This window comes from Lipotes vexillifer, unplaced genomic scaffold (genome assembly GCF_000442215.2).
Source record: "Lipotes vexillifer unplaced genomic scaffold, Lipotes_vexillifer_v1.1 scaffold242, whole genome shotgun sequence".
Lineage (NCBI taxonomy): Eukaryota > Metazoa > Chordata > Mammalia > Artiodactyla > Lipotidae > Lipotes > Lipotes vexillifer.
The window spans coordinates 2,566,512-2,582,583 of record NW_006771376.1 but is presented as its reverse complement, the minus strand read 5'-3'; the positions used below and the strand labels follow the sequence as shown (position 1 = coordinate 2,582,583).

The 16,072-nt window shown below is 41.5% G+C and overlaps 1 protein-coding gene across 1 annotated transcript in view; it reads left to right on the top strand.

Moving 5' to 3' along the window:
• ABCB10 (ATP binding cassette subfamily B member 10) overlaps positions 1–16,072 on the top strand; it is a 57,799-nt gene that overhangs the window by 11,562 nt on the left and 30,165 nt on the right. The window lies entirely within an intron of this gene.

The window sequence follows — 16,072 nt, the reverse complement described above, 5'->3', positions numbered from 1 at the left end:
GAGGATCGGCGCCGACCGGCGCTCACCAGCCCGAGAGGCTTGTGTGCTCACCCGCCGGGGCGGGCAGGGGCTGCGAGCTGAGGTCAGGCTTCCAAGGTCGGATCGCAGGGAGAGGACCGGGGTTGGCGGCGTGAACACAGCCTGCAGGGGGGCTAGTGCGCCACGGCTGGCAGGGAGGGAGTCCAGGGAAAAGTCTGGACCTGCCGAAGAGACAAGAGACTTTTTCTTCCCTCTGTGTTTCCTGGTGCGCGAGGAGAGGGGATTAAGAGCGCTGCTTAAAGGAGCTCCAGAGACGAGCGCGAGCTGCAGCTAAAACCGCGGACCCCAGAGAGGGCGTGAGACGCTAAGGCTGCTGCCGCCGCCTCCAGAAGCCTGTGTGCGAGCACAAGTCACCATCCACACCCCCCTTCCGGGGAGCCTGTGCAATCCGCCACTGCCAGGGTTCCGGGATACAGGCAAAACTTCCCCGGGAGAACACACGGCGCGGCTCATGCTGGTGCAACGTCATGCGGGCCTCTGCTGCCGCAGGTTCGCCCCGCACTCCGTGCCGCTCCCTCCCCCGGCCTGAGTGAGCCAGAGCCCCCAAATCAGCGGCTCCTTTAACCCTGTCCTGTCTGAGCGAAGAACAGACGCCCTCCGGTGACCTACACGCAGAGGCGGGGCCAAATCCAAAGCTGAGCCCCGGGAGCTGTGCGAACAAAGAAGAGAAACGGAAATCTCTCCCAGAAGCCTCAGGAGCAGCGGATTAAATCTCCACAATCAGCTTGATATACCCTGCATCTGTGGAATACCTGAATAGACAAGGAATCATACCAACCTGAGGAGGTGGACTTTGGGAACAAGATAGATTATTTTTTCCCCTTTCCTCTTTTTGTGAGTGTGTATGTGTATGCTTCTGTGAGAGATATTGTCTGTATAGCTTTGCTTTCACCATTTGTCCTAGGGTCTGTCCGTCCTTTTTTTTGTACTTAAAAAATTTTTTTTCTTAATACTTATTTTTTATTTTAATTATTTTATTTTATCCTTTTTCTTTCTTTCTATTTTTTCTCCCTTTTATTCTTACCCATGTGGAGGACAGGCTCTTGGTGCTACAGCCAGGAGTCAGTGCTGTGCCACTGAGGTGGGAGAGCCAAGTTCAGGACACTGGTCCACAAGAGGCCTCCCAGCTCCACCTGATATCAAACGGCGAAAATCTCCCACAGATCTCCATCTCAACGCCAAGACCCAGCTTCACTCAACGACCAGCAAGCTACAGTGCTGGACACCCTATGCCAAACAACTAGCAAGACAGGTACACAACCCCATCCATTAGCACAGAGGCTATCTAAAATCATAATAAGGCCACAGACACCCCAAAATACACAACCAGACGTGGACCTGCCCACCAGAAAGACAAGATGCAACCTCATCCACCAGAACACGGGCGCTAGTCCCCTCCACCAGGAAGCCTACACAACCCACTGAACCAACCTTAGCCACTGGGGACAGACACCAAAAACAACGGGAACTACAAACCTGCAGCCTGCAAAAAGGAGACCCCAAACACAGTAAGATAAGCAAAATGAGAAGACAGAAAAACACACAGCAGATGAAGGAACAAGATAAAAACCCACCAGACCTAACAAATAAAGAGGAAATAGGCAGTCTACCTGAAAAAGAATTCAGAATAATGATAGTAAAGATGATCCAAAATCTTGGAAATAGAATGGAGAAAATACAAGAAACGCTGAACAAGGACCTAGAAGAACTAAAGAACAAACAAACAGTGGTGAACAATACAATAAATGAAAATAAAAATACTCGAGAAGGGATCAATAGCAGAATAACTGAGGCAGAAGAACAGATAAGTGACCTGGAAGATAAAATAGTGGAAATAACTACTGCAGAGAGAATAAAGAAAAAAGAATGAAAAGAACTGAGCACAGTCTTAGAGATCTCTGGGACAACATTAAACGCACCAACATTCGAATTATAGGGGTCGCAGAAGACGAAGAGAAAAAGAAGGGGACTGAGAAAATATTTGAAGAGATTATAGTTGAAAACTCCCGTAATATGGGAAAGGAAATACTTAATCAAGTCCAGGAAGTGCAGAGAGTCCCATACAGGATAAATCCAAGGAGAAATACACCAAGACACATATTAATCAAACTGTCAAAAATTAAACACAAAGAAAACATATTAAAAGCAGCAAGGGAAAAACAACACATAAGGGAATCCCCATAAGGATAACAGCTGATGTTTCAGGCAAAACTTTGCAAGCCAGAAGGGTCTGGCAGGACATATTTAAAGTGATGAAGGAGAAAAACCTACAACCAAGATTACTCTACCCAGCAAGGATCTCATTCAGATTTGACGGAGAAATTAAAACCTTTAAAAACAAGCAAAAGCTAAGAGAATTCAGCACCAACAACCAGCTTTACAAAAAATGCTAAAGGAACTTCTCTAGGCAGGAAACACAAGAGAAGGGAAAGACCTACAATAACAAACCCAAAACAATTAAGAAAATGGTAATAGGAACATACATATCGATAATTACCTTAAATGTAAGTGGATTAAATGCTCCAACCAAAAGACATAGACTGGCTGAATGGATACAAAAACAAGACCCGTATATATGCTGTCTACAAGACACCCACTTCATACCTAGGGACACATACAGACTGAAAGTGAGGGGATGGAAAAAGATATTTCATGCAATTGGAAATCAAAAGAAAGCTGGTGTAGCAATTCTCATATCAGACAAAATAAACTTTAACACAAAGTCTATTACAAGAGACAAAGAAGGACACTACATAATGATCAAAGGATTAATCCAAGAAGATGACATAACAATTGTAAATATTTATGCACCCAACACAGGAGCACCTCAATACATAAGACAAACATTAACAGCCATAAAAGGGGAAATCAACAGTAACAAAATCATAGTAGGGGACTTTAACACCCCACTTTCACCAATGGACAGATCATCCAAAATGAAAATAAATAAGGAAACACAAGCTTTAAAGGATACATTAAACAAGATGGACTTAATTAATATTTATAGGACATTCCATCCAAAAACAACAGAATACACATTCTTCTCAAGTGCTCATGGAACATTCTCCAGGATAGATCATATCTTGGGTCACAAATCAAGCCTTGGTCAATTTAAGAAAACTGGAATCGTATCAATTATCTTTTCCGACCACAATACTATGAGACTAGATATCAATTACAGGAAAAAATCTGTAAGAAATACAAACACATGGAGGCTAAACAACACACTACTTAGTAACGAAGTGATCACTGAAGAAATCAAAGAGGAAATTAAAAAATACCTAGAAACAAATGACAATGGAGATACAACGACCCAAAACCTATGGGATGCAGCAAAAGCAGTTCTAAGAGGGAAGTTTATAGCAATACAATCCTACCTTAATAAACAAGAAACATCTAAAAAAAACCAACCTAACACCTAAAGCAATTAGAGAAAGAAGAACAAAAAAAACCCAAAGTTAGCAGAAGGAAAGAAATCATAAAGATCAGAGCAGAAATAAATGAAAAAGAAATGAAGGAAACGATAGCAAAGATCAGTAAAACTAAAAGCGGGTTCTTTGAGAAGATAAACAAAATTGATAAACCATTAGCCAGACTTCTCAAGAAAAAAAAGGGAGAAGACTCAAATCAATAGAATTAGAAATGAAAAAGGAGAAGTAACAACTGACACTGCAGAAATACAAAGGATCATGAGAGATTACTACAAGCAGCTACATGCTAATAAAATGGACAACCTGGAAGAAATGGACAAATTATAGAAATGCACAAACTGCCAAGACTGAATCAGGAAGAAATAGAAAATATGAACAGACCAATCACAAACACTGAAATTGAAACTGTGATTAAAAATCTTCCAACAAACAAAAGCCCAGGACCAGATGGCTTCACAGGCGAATTCTATCAAACATTTAGAGAAGAGCTAACACCTATCCTTCTCAAACTCTTCCAAAATATAGCAGAGGGAGGAACACTCCCAAACTCATTCTACGAGGCCACCATCACCTTGATACCAAAACCAGACAAGGATGTCACAAAGAAAGAAAACTACAGGCCAATATCACTGATGAACATAGATGCAAAAATCCTCAACAAAATACTAGCAAACAGAATCCAACAGCACATTAAAAGGATCATACACCATGATCAAGTGGGGTTTATTCCAGGAATGCAAGGATTCTTCAATATACGCAAATCTATCAATGTGATTAACCATATTAACAAATTGAAGGAGAAAAACCATATGATCATCTCAATAGATGCAGAGAAAGCTTTTGACAAAATTCAACACCCATTTATGATAAAAACCCTGCAGAAAGTAGGTGTAGAGGGAACTTTCCTCAATATAATAAAGGCCGTATATGACAAGCCCACAGCCAACATCATCCTCAATGGCGAAAAACTGAAAGCATTTCCACTAAGGTCAGGAACAAGACAAGGTTGCCCACTCTCACCACTCTTATTCAACATAGTTTTGGAAGTTTTAGCCACAGCAATCAGAGAAGAAAAGGAAATAAAAGGAATCCAAATCGGAAAAGAAGAAGTAAAGCTGTCACTGTTTGCAGATGACATGATACTATACATAGAGAATCCTAAAGATGCTACCAGAAAACTACTAGAGCTAATCAATGAATTTGGTAAAGTAGCAGGATACAAAATTAATGCACAGAAATCTCTTGCATTCCTATACACTAATGATGAAAAATCTGAAAGTGAAATTAAGAAAACACGCCCATTTACCATTGCAGCAAAGAGAATAAAATATCTAGGAATAAACCTACCTAAGGAGACAAAAGACCTGTATGCAGAAAATTATAAGACACTGATGAAAGAAATTAAAGATGATACAAATAGATGGAGAGATATACCATGTTCTTGGATGGGAAGAATCAACATTGTGAAAATGACTCTACTACCCAAAGCAATCTACAGATTCAATGAAATCCCTATCAAACTACCACTGGCATTTTTCACAGAACTGGAACAAAAAATTTCACAATCTGTATGGAAACACTAAAGACCCCGAATAGCCAAAGCAATCTTGAGAACAAAAAACGGAGCTGGAGGAATCAGGCTCCCTGGCTTCAGACTATACTACAAAGCTACAGTAATCAAGACAGTATGGAACTGGCACAGAAACAGAAATATAGATCAATGGAACAGGATAGAAAGCCCAGAGATAAACCCACGCACCTATGGTCACCTTATGTTTGATAAAGGAGACACGAATATACAGTGGAGAAAAGACAACCTCTTCAATAAGTGGTGCTGGGAAAACTGGACAGCTACATGTAAACGAATGAAATTAGAACACTCCCTAACACCATACACAAAAATAAACTCAAAATGGATTAAAGACCTAAATGTAAGGCCAGACACCATCAAACTCTTAGAGGAAAACACAGGCAGAACACTCTAAGACATAAATCACAGCAAGATCCTTTTTGACCCACCTCCTAGAGAAATGGAAATAAAAACAAAAATAAACAAATGGGACCTAATGAAACTTAAAAGCTTTCGCACAGCAAAGGAAACCATAAACAAGACGAAAATACAACCCTCAGAATGGGAGAAAATATTTGCAAATGAAGCAACTGACAAAGGATTAGTCTCCAAAATTTACCACCAGCTCAATATTAAAAAACAAACAACCCAATCCAAAAATGGGCAGAAGACCTAAATAGACATTTCTCCAAAGAAGATATACAGATTGCTGACAAACACATGAAAGAATGCTCAACATCATTAATCATTTTGCAAATCAAAACTACAATGAGATATCATCTCACACTGGTCAGAATGGCCATCATCAAAAAATCTACAAACAGTAAATGCTGGAGAGGGTGTGGAGAAAAGGGAACCCTCTAGCACTGTTGGTGGGAATGCAAATTGATACAGCCACTATAGAGAACAGCATGGAGGTTCCTAAAAAAACTAAAAATAGAACTACCATGCAACCCAGCAATCCCACTACTGGGCATATACCCCGAGAAAACCATAATTCAAAAAGAGTCATGTACCAAAATGTTCATTGCAGCTCTATTTACAATAGCCAGGACATGGAAGCAACCGAAGTGTCCATCAACAGATGAATGGATAAAGAAGGTGTGGCACATATATATATATAATGGAATATTTCTCAGCTATATAAAGGAACAAAACTGAGTTATTTGTAGTGAGGTGGATGGACCTAGAGACTGTCATACAGAGTGAAGTAAGTCAGAAAGAAAAACAAATACCATATGCTAACACATATATACGGAATCTAAAAAGGTGGTCATGAAGAACCTAGGGGCAAGACGGGAATAAAGATGCAGACCTCCTAGAGAACGGACTTGAGGATACGGGTAGGGGGAAGGGTAAGCTGGGAGAAAGTGAGAGAGTGGCATGGACATATGTACACTACCTAACGTAAAATAGATAGCTAGTGGGAAGCAGCCGCATAGCACAGGGAGATCAGCTCCGTGCTTTGTGACCACCTAGAGGGGTGGGATAGGGAGGGTGGGAGGGAGGGAGATGCAAGAGGGAAGAGATATGGGGACATATGTATATGTATAACTGATTCACTTTGTTATAAAGCAGAAACTAACACACCATTGTAGAGCAATTATACTCCAATAAAGATGTTAAAAAAAAGAAAAAATTAAGTTTTAATTAAAAAAATTTTTTAAATTCTAAAATTTTAAAAGATAAAAAATTTAAAGCATTAGGGCTTCCCTGGTGGCACAGTGGTTGAGAGTCCACCTGCTGATGCAGGGGACACGGGTTCGTGCCCCGGTCCGGGAAGATCCCACATGCCGCAGAGCGGCTAGGCCCGTGAGCCATGGCCGCTGAGCCTGCGCGTCCGCAGCCTGGGCTCTGCAACGGGAGAGGCCACAACAGTGAGAGGCCCGCGTACCGCCAAAAAAAAAAAAAATTTTTAAACATTAAAACATATATATAAATGTTGTTTTTCAGATTCTTTTCCATTATAGGTTGTTACAAGATACTGAATATAGTTTCCTGTGCTATACAATAAATACTTGTTGTTTTAAATATCTTGGTTCATTTAATATATTGGTTAATGCAACTGGTTTATTTAGTAGGGAGAGACTGGTATCTCATGGCTTTAATTAGCACTTAATTACTAGGTAAGGTCAATACTTTTTCATATATTTTGGCCATGTTTTCCTAGTTGTATATATTTATTTTTCTACACGAACTTCAGTATGAAATTGATTGGATCCTAGAAAAGATTTATTGGTATTTTTATTGAGGTCATGTTAAATTTATAAATTAACTTATAGAGAACTAATGTGTTTATGATACTGAGATGTTCTATCTAAGAACACTGGATGTTTTTCCATTTGTTTAAAATTCACTGTTGTATCTTTTAGAAGTGTTTCAAAGTATCCCCATATAAATTTTGCACATTTGTTTTTATGTTTATTCCTAAATACATTTTCTATATTATATTGTCTAAATGGCAATTGTGTATCTGAAGCCTTTTTCTTTTAAGAAATTTATTTCTTTTATTTATTTATTTTTGGCTGTGTTGGGTCTTCGTTGCTGTGCATGGGCTTTCTCCAGTTGTGGCGAGCGGGGGCTACTCTTCATTGCATGCGTATGCTTCTCATTGCGGTGGCTTCTCTTGTTGCAGAGCACGGGCTCTAGGCACGCAGGTTTCAGTATTTGTGGCACAAGGGCTCAGTGGTTGTGGCTCGCAGACTTTAGAGCACAGGCTTAGTAGTTGTGGCGCACAGGCTTAATTGTTCTGCGGCATATGGGATCTTCCCGGACCAGGGCTCGAACCTGTGTTTCCGGCATTGGCAGGCAGATTCTTAACCACTGCGCCACCAGGGAAGTCCCTCTTATTTTTTGTATGCTGATATTGTACAATATTTTGCTATCTTAATGAAACTTTTTGTTGAGTCAGCTTTAATTTTGATTCTCTGAGGCTATTTAGGGTTAGTATCATATCATCTGCATTTTTTTTTTTTTTACCAATTCTCCTGTCTCCTTTTATAATTAGCATTGGTTAATACCTCTAGTATCAATACAGTGTTAAGTAGTAATGTACATAATGGGCATCCTTTTCCTGTTCCTGATCTTAATAGAAGTTCCTCGAGTATTTCCTCTCTAAGTAGATGGTGGTTTAGAGCTAAGATATATGATATATATATAAATAGGAATAGGAGTTGAATTTTGTCAATGATTTTTCAAAATCTAGGGAGATGATATTATTTTTCTCCTTAAATCTGTTAATATGGTATATACAGCTGACCCTTGAACAACATGGGTTTGAACTGTGTGGGTCCACTTATACTCAAATTGTTTTCAATAGTAAATACTATATTACTGCACAATCCACGATTGGTTGAATCCTCAAATGTAGAGCTGGGGATACAGAGGATCTTCAGATAATGGAGAAACTGTGTATACCAAGGGCCAATTATAAATTATTCTTAGATTTTTTCAACTGCACAGAGGGTCAGTGCCCCTAACCTGCATGTTATTCAAGCGTCAATTGTACTATATTAATGAATTTCCAAATATTGAACCAACCTTGTATTTTAGGATTAAATTGTATTCGGACATGATGCATTATTTCCTTAATGTGGTGGTACATTCTGTTTACTAATATTTTGTTTAGTATCTGTCTGCTGAATTGTATCTACCTAAAATGTTGAAGTCCTAAGCTACAGTACCTCAGAATGTGACTGTGTTTGGAGATAGGGTCTTTAAAGAGGTAATTAAGTTAAAATGAGATCTTTAGGGTGGGTCTCAATCCAATGTGACTGGTTTTCTTATAAGAAGAAGACATTTGGACCAAGACAGGCATGCATACAAAAGAAAGGCCATGTGCAGACTCAAGGAGAAGGTGGCCATCTGCAAGCCAAGGAGAGAGGCCTCAGAAGAAACAAAACCTGCTCTCACCTTATCTTGGACTTTCAGCCTCCAGGACTGTGAGAAAATAAATTTCTGCTGTTTAAGCCACCCAGTCTGTAATATTTTGTTCAGGCAGCCCTAACAAATAATAAAGTATCTTAGCCTTGATAATCATAAGTGACATCAGTCTGTAATTGTTTCTGTATTATTTTAAACAGGAATCAGTATCAACATTATACTGGCTTTATAAAAGTTTTCCCCAACATCACTTAGCTGAAGTTCATCCTCTAATAGACTCTTCAAGTGGGGCTCATAAACTCTGTTTTTCCCAAGCTTTTGCATGTTCAAATCAATTTTGCTATAGTCTTGATACTTGAAGGAGAATATAGTGGGTTGAATAGTGTCCCACAAAGAGAGATGTTCAAGGAACTTCCCTGGTGGTCCAGTGACTAAGACTCCGCCCTCCCAATGCAGGGGGCCCAGGTTTGATCCCTGGCCAGGGAACTAGATCCCACATGCAGTAACTAAGAGTTCACATGCCACAACTAAAGACCCCGCGTGCTGCAACTAAGAACCGGTACAGCCAAATAAATAAATTAACATTTAAAAAAAGAGAGAGAGATATTCAAGTCCTAACCCCTGGTACCTGTGCATCAACTTATTTGGAAATTGGGTTTTTGCAGATGTAATTATCTGCAAATCTTGGGATGAGAGTATCCTTGATTTAGGCTGGACCTGAAATGCAATGACTGGTGTCCTTCTAGAGAAAAGAGGGTGAGATTTTAAACAGAGACACAGAGGGGAAGACCATGTGAAGACAGAGATTGCAGTTGTGCAGCTACAAGCCAAGAATGTCGAGAGTTGCTGGCACCCACTGGCAGCTAGGAGTGAGGCATGGAACAACAGATTGTCCCTCAGAGCCACCAGAAGAAACCAATTCTGCCAACACCTTGATTTCAGACTTCTGGCCTCCAGAACTCTGAGAGAATAAATGTCCATTGTTTTCAGCCACCAAGTTTGGTAATTTGTTACGATAGCCCTAGGCAACTAATACAGACTAAAATCTTTAGTTCATACTTTTCTTTTCTGTGCTGTTCCATGGTTGCCTTACTTCATGTGTTACTTTGGAGAAGTCTGAAGTCTGAAGGCTGTCTAGTTCTTTTGCCCTTGCAAGTTATTTAACCCTTTTGCCTGGAGGCTTTGAGAATTTTTTCTGTATCTTTAAGGTCTAATCTACCACAATGTCTCAGAATTGACCATTCTCTGTTAATTTTCTCAAGTGGCTGCGGGTTCTTTATCTATTTTTATAGACAATGATGGAGATTGTTTTTTTATTTTTATTTATTTATTTATGGCCACACCGCATGGCTTGCGGGATCTCAGTTCCTCAACCAGGGACTGAACCCTGGCCATGGCAGTTAAAGCACCAAATCCTAACCACTAGACCACCAGGGAACTCCCCCATATTTTGCTTTTAGGTAATCTTTTGCTATCTTAAAAAATTTCTTCTTCCTTTTTTTCTTATCTTTGTTTTCTTAGTTAGTCAATAGTTTTAACTGATTTTTGAATAACGGTGAAAAATCCAAAACTTACAGGACACCTACCCTTATACCCCATTCACTTCTCCCCAGAGGCAACCACTGCTACTTGTGTATCCTTCCAAATATATTCTATGAATATATGAATATTAGTGTATTTATATTTTTTGTCAGTGTATTTATATATATATATATATATATATTTTTTTTTTTTTACACAAATACACTATATTATACATGCAGCCCTGCACCTTGCTATTTTCATTGTACATCTAGGGTATGGTTCCAAATTGGTGCATATAGAGCTGCCTCATTTTTCTGAAGATTGCATGGTCTTCCATTGCATGAATGTACCTCAATTTATTTAACTAATGCCCTAATGCTGGACTGTAATTTACAGTCTTGCTATTATAAACAATACTGTAATAAATATTTGGTACATATTTATCATTCCACACATGTGGGAGTATATATATAGCGTAAATTCCTAGAAGTGACACACCTATTAGAATGGCTAAAATCCAAAACACTGACAACACCAAATGCTGACGAGTATGTGGAGCAAAAGGAACTCCCATTCATTGCCGGTGGGAATGCAAAATATACAGACACTTTGGAAGGAAGTTTGGCAGTTTCTTACAAAACTAAACATACTCTAATGTTATGATCCAACAGTGGTGCTCCTTTGTGTTTACCCAAAGGAGTTGAAAACTTACATCCACACAAAAAACTGCCCACAGATGTTTATAGCAGCTTTATTCATAATTGTCAAAATTAGAAAGCAACCAAGATGTCCTTCACTAGGTGAATAGATTAATAAACTGTGGTACATCCAGGCAATGGAATATTAGTCAATAATAAAAAGAAATGAACTATCAAGCCATGAAAAGTCATGGAGGAAACTCAAATGTATATTATAAGTGAAAGAAGATAATCTGAAATGCTACATGCTGTATGATTCCAACTATATTATATGGAATTCTGGAAAAGGCAAAACTATGGAGACAGTAAAAAGATCAGTGGTTGTAGGGGGTTGGAAGGAGGGAGGGGTGAATAGTCAAAGCACAGGGGATTTTCAGAGCACTGAAAATACTCTCTATGATACTATTACGGTGGATACATGTCATTATACACTTGTTAAAATCCATAGCATGTACAGCAGCAAGAGCGAACCCTAATGTATGCTATGGACTCTGAGTGATGATGATGCACCAATGTAGGTTCATCCATTGTAACAAATGTCCCGTCTGGTGGGGGTGTGGTGGTTAGGGGGGTGTGCTGTGTGTAGGGAAAAGGGGTCCATGGGAACTCTCTGTACTTTCCACTCAATTTTGCTGTGAACATAAAACTGCTCTAGGAAAATAAAAGTCTATTTTTTAAAATCCTGGGGGTGTCTGCAGGATCAAAGGATATATGCATTTAAATTTTTAATAGATATAAGAGCTTTCCAGAACTACTGTGGCAATTTACATCAGCCTTGCCTATTTTTATACCTCCCTCTCATCAATACAATATAGTTGAACTTTTTGATCGTCACTAAATTGTTAAAGGAATAGGGTATCTGCTTGTCATTTTAATTTTCGTGTCTCATTATAAATTAGATAGAGCACCTTTTTTTTCTTTTTTTTAATATGTCTGAGCCATTTGAATTTCCTTTTGGGTAAAGTGCCTGTTCATTTTCTTTGCCCATTTTTCTATTAGGTCTGAACCTAATTTTATAGTTAGAAATCTACAAATTGGAATGGGAATGATGGTGTTAAGATCTTATATTTTGGATTGAAAAATACAGTTATCATATACCCTGCAGTCAACCTTGCATCTTTAAGCATGAGGTGAAACTAGAACTGAATGAGAAAAGTAATAGGGTATGGGTACTTTTTCTGTATATCTGGGTACAACCTCAGCCTCTTAACATAAGAAAAAATACCATACCTAAATGTTATAAAGAGCATAGAATCAGGTGCACCGTCTAGTTTCATTTATGCTGTCTTTTGTGAAACAGTCCCAAGCTACATTTCATTAGATCATGCAAGGTTCTTTGTGTAGCCTGAAATCTGGACAGCTGCTGAACATACTTTTTGGTAAAATAAAGTTAAGCATTGTACCAGATGTGATCTGCAAACTGACTATTTAAAGTAGCCTGAATAGGGACTTCCCTGGTGGCACAGTGGTTAGGACTCTGTTCTCCCAATGTGGGGGGGGGCCCGGGTTCCATCCATTGTCAGGGAACTAGATCCCATATGCATGCCGCAACTAAGAGTTTGCATGCCACAACTAAGGAGCCCATGTGCCACAACTAAGACCCAGTGCAACCAAATAAATAAATAAATATTTTTTAAAAATAAATAAAAAAAGTAGCCTGAATAACTCAGTTGCTTTTTTGGCCAAACATGAGTAGGTGGACAAATAGTGAGCATGTGTTGCAGTATCAGATGAGATACTGACCTTTGTACTACTTTCCTAGAGCTACCTTAATAAAACAAAAACAAACTGGGTGGCTTGAAACAAATTTATTGTCTCATGGTTCTAGAGGGAAGAATTCTGAAATCAAGGTTTTGGAGGGCCATGCTCCCTTTGAAACTTGTAGGGGAAACCCTCCTTGCCTGTTGGCAGTTTCTGGCCTGTTGGCCATCTTTCGTGTTCCTTGGCTTGCAGCTGTATAACTGCCATCTCTGCCTTTGTCATCACATGGCATTTTCCCCCTGTGTCTCTGTCTTCACATGGCCACCTTCTTATAAGGACACCCTACTCCATCTCCAAAATGACCTCATCTGAACTATATCTGCAATAACTCTATTTCCAAGTAAGATCCCATTCTGAAGTACTGGGGTTTAGGATTTCAACATACCTTTTTTGGAGGGACACAATTTAACCCATAACAACCTTTCTCTAGAATCTTTTGGGAGAAGGTGAGAGAGACAAGGTAAAAGCCAAAGAGGCTGACACCTTCTACATACATTGCATTAGCCTGCCTGAGCCATATCGGCATTTGCTGTAAGCACAGGGTGGATGACTTACCAAAAGTTTAATTTCAGAGGAACTTACAAAGCACTTCTGCCCCACGTGGATCCTAGTCCTTTCGTTTGTGATTCACTGAACTGTATGCTCCACCTTCAGCCATCACCCTGCCACCCTGTCCCTGACAGGACGAGCTGCAAGCTGCAGAGAAAAAGAAATGAACTAAGAAGGGTCAAATGATCCCCCATTAGATCACAGATCAGACTGCAGGCAGGGGAGACCTCTGTCTGCTTCTTGTGCTATTGTGCTCCGAGGGGGGCCCCCTCCTGTTGTCCACCTTGTCGCCCTTTGAGAGCGACAAGGACCCACACGTGGAGCTGTTCCCGAAGTAGTCTCAACTGATCTCAAGTTTCAGCCAAAAGACATCCTTTTTGAATTCGACACCTATTGGCCGCCTAACCTATTAAGCATCTATTCACCAAGGGCCAGATTTTACTACTTGGTTCAGTCACCCCTCTGCCGAGAGCCCTTTCTGTCTCGCTGTGGGTAGCATCTGAACTTCTGCTTGTTGTCTCAGAATTAATGTGCAGCCTTTCCTTGCTTTCCTGACGAATTTTGTACTACTAATCCACTCACATATAAGTGGTTTTATTCCTTCTTTCCCAAACTCACCTTAGAGCATTTCTTGCCCTTTTCAGTGGCCAAGGAATTTTATCCTAACTTCTAAAAAGGCAGTGACAGGCCACACTTTTTTTTTTTTTTTTTTTGGTGTGATGACTATATAAGTCCAGATGAGCCTTCAGCCAATTATTATTCCCTGCTCCATTCCCCCATTGTATTTTTTTTTAAAGAGCTATGGACGTTTTCTTTAGATTCTTTGCTAGTAAATAAAAAAAATTCCTGCCTTGAATATCATATGATAGCTGGGTGGGGTTTTTTTGTTTTGCTTTTTTTAAGCATGACAGTTTTGTCAGGGATAATTTTCAGATTATCAACTGACTGTTAGAAATGCAAGCAACACAGGGAGTTTTGGTTTTTTCATCAGCTACACTTCAGGTATTTTTCTTTTGACTCCAGGCCCCAGAGATTGCTGGCTGAAAAGGCCTGGCGGACTTCATTCCAGGGAAGGCAGAAAGCAAAGGCCAGTCCCAGTAGGACATACCTACTCATAAATCAGCAGCATCAGCTTCAATCACAGCTTGCATTCTAGAATGCAGACACCAGGGAGAGGCTGACCTAAGGTAACCTGGGGGGACTCCATGCCCCCCTGGCTCTCAGAGGTTGGAATTTAGAGGATGGCATGCTTCCTGCTGTCTTCACAGGGGCATTTAGAGTGCGATTTAATCCCGCATTATCTTTCCAATAGGACTTTTTTTTTTTTTTTTCTCACTGCTGTGGCCTCTCCCACTTGCGGAGCACAGGCCCCGGACGCGCAGGCCCAGCGGCCATGGCTCACGGGCCCAGCCGCTCCGCGGCATGCGGGATCCCCCCGAAACGGGGCACGAACCCGCGTCTCCCGCATCGGCAGGCGGACTCCCAAGCACTGCGCCACCAGGGAAGCCCCCAATAGGACTTTTGACTTTTCCTCAAAAGTCCTACAGTCCTTATCTACCAGGGCCCCAAGTACGGGGCGGTAAGTGAGGCACTCTCTTAGGGGCAAAATTTAGGGGAACCCTAAATAGCCCCAGTAATCAAGATAAACAGTATTTTAACGCAAAAAAATTAAACAAATTGGCAAACAAAGCTGCTAACTGCTTGATTTTGGAAATAAAGCTTCCAGGGCTGGTATCAAGGTGAGGAGAGAGAGGTGGGCTCGTACAAGTGCGGGGGCAGATCCTGCATTTGATATTTTGATATATTATTCATTATGGGTTTTTTTGCATTAATTTTGGCCTTAAAAATTTTTTTAACTAAAATACTTATCCTGATTATTCACTTTTTTTTTCGAATCCATAAATACTGCAACTGAGGCAATTGCCTCTCACTGGCCTCACCCGAGTCCCGGCCTTTAAAATACTGACGAGTCAACAAAAAGCTATCCACCTTCCCGAACCACGAGTCTTAGATAAGGACCAGGCTCCGGGGTACAGACACCCTGCCGTGAAGTCTCCGCGTCCCAGTGGGTTTAGACCCTCCCCTCCGCCTTTCCGCGCTCGGGTATTAAAACACTGCGCGTTCTACCTGGCCTTACTCGGAGCGGCCGGCGCGCCCGGGCCACGTCCGCTCCCGCACGTCTGTCCACGTTATGAGATGACCCTTTCCCTGTCAGAAACCCAAGTTTCACTCACCGCCAAGCCCGTCCCGCACAGCGGTCCCCAGGCCCGCGCACTGCCGCAGCGCGCAGTCAGCCCGGCTCTTTCAAGCGCCTGGCCCGTGTGATCGCGCCTGCGCGCTCCGCCGTGCGCGGGCGTGAGAAAGAGCCCGCGTCGCTCCCAGGTTCTTCCGGAGGGGCAGAGGAGGGCCAAACTGCTTCCCGCGCGGCAGTGCGCAGGCGTAGCGGTGCGCGGCGCTTTCTTCCGCCTCAGCCACCGCGGCTCCGGCGGCGCGCCAGTCGCTGGGCCGCCCGGTGGGCGGCGCTGCGGGCTGGGGCGCCCGGGGGTGGTCGGGGCCGGGCTCGCCGCCCCGGGGCGGGGCCGCGCGGGCCGGGATGGGGCGGGGGGCGGGGGGGGGGG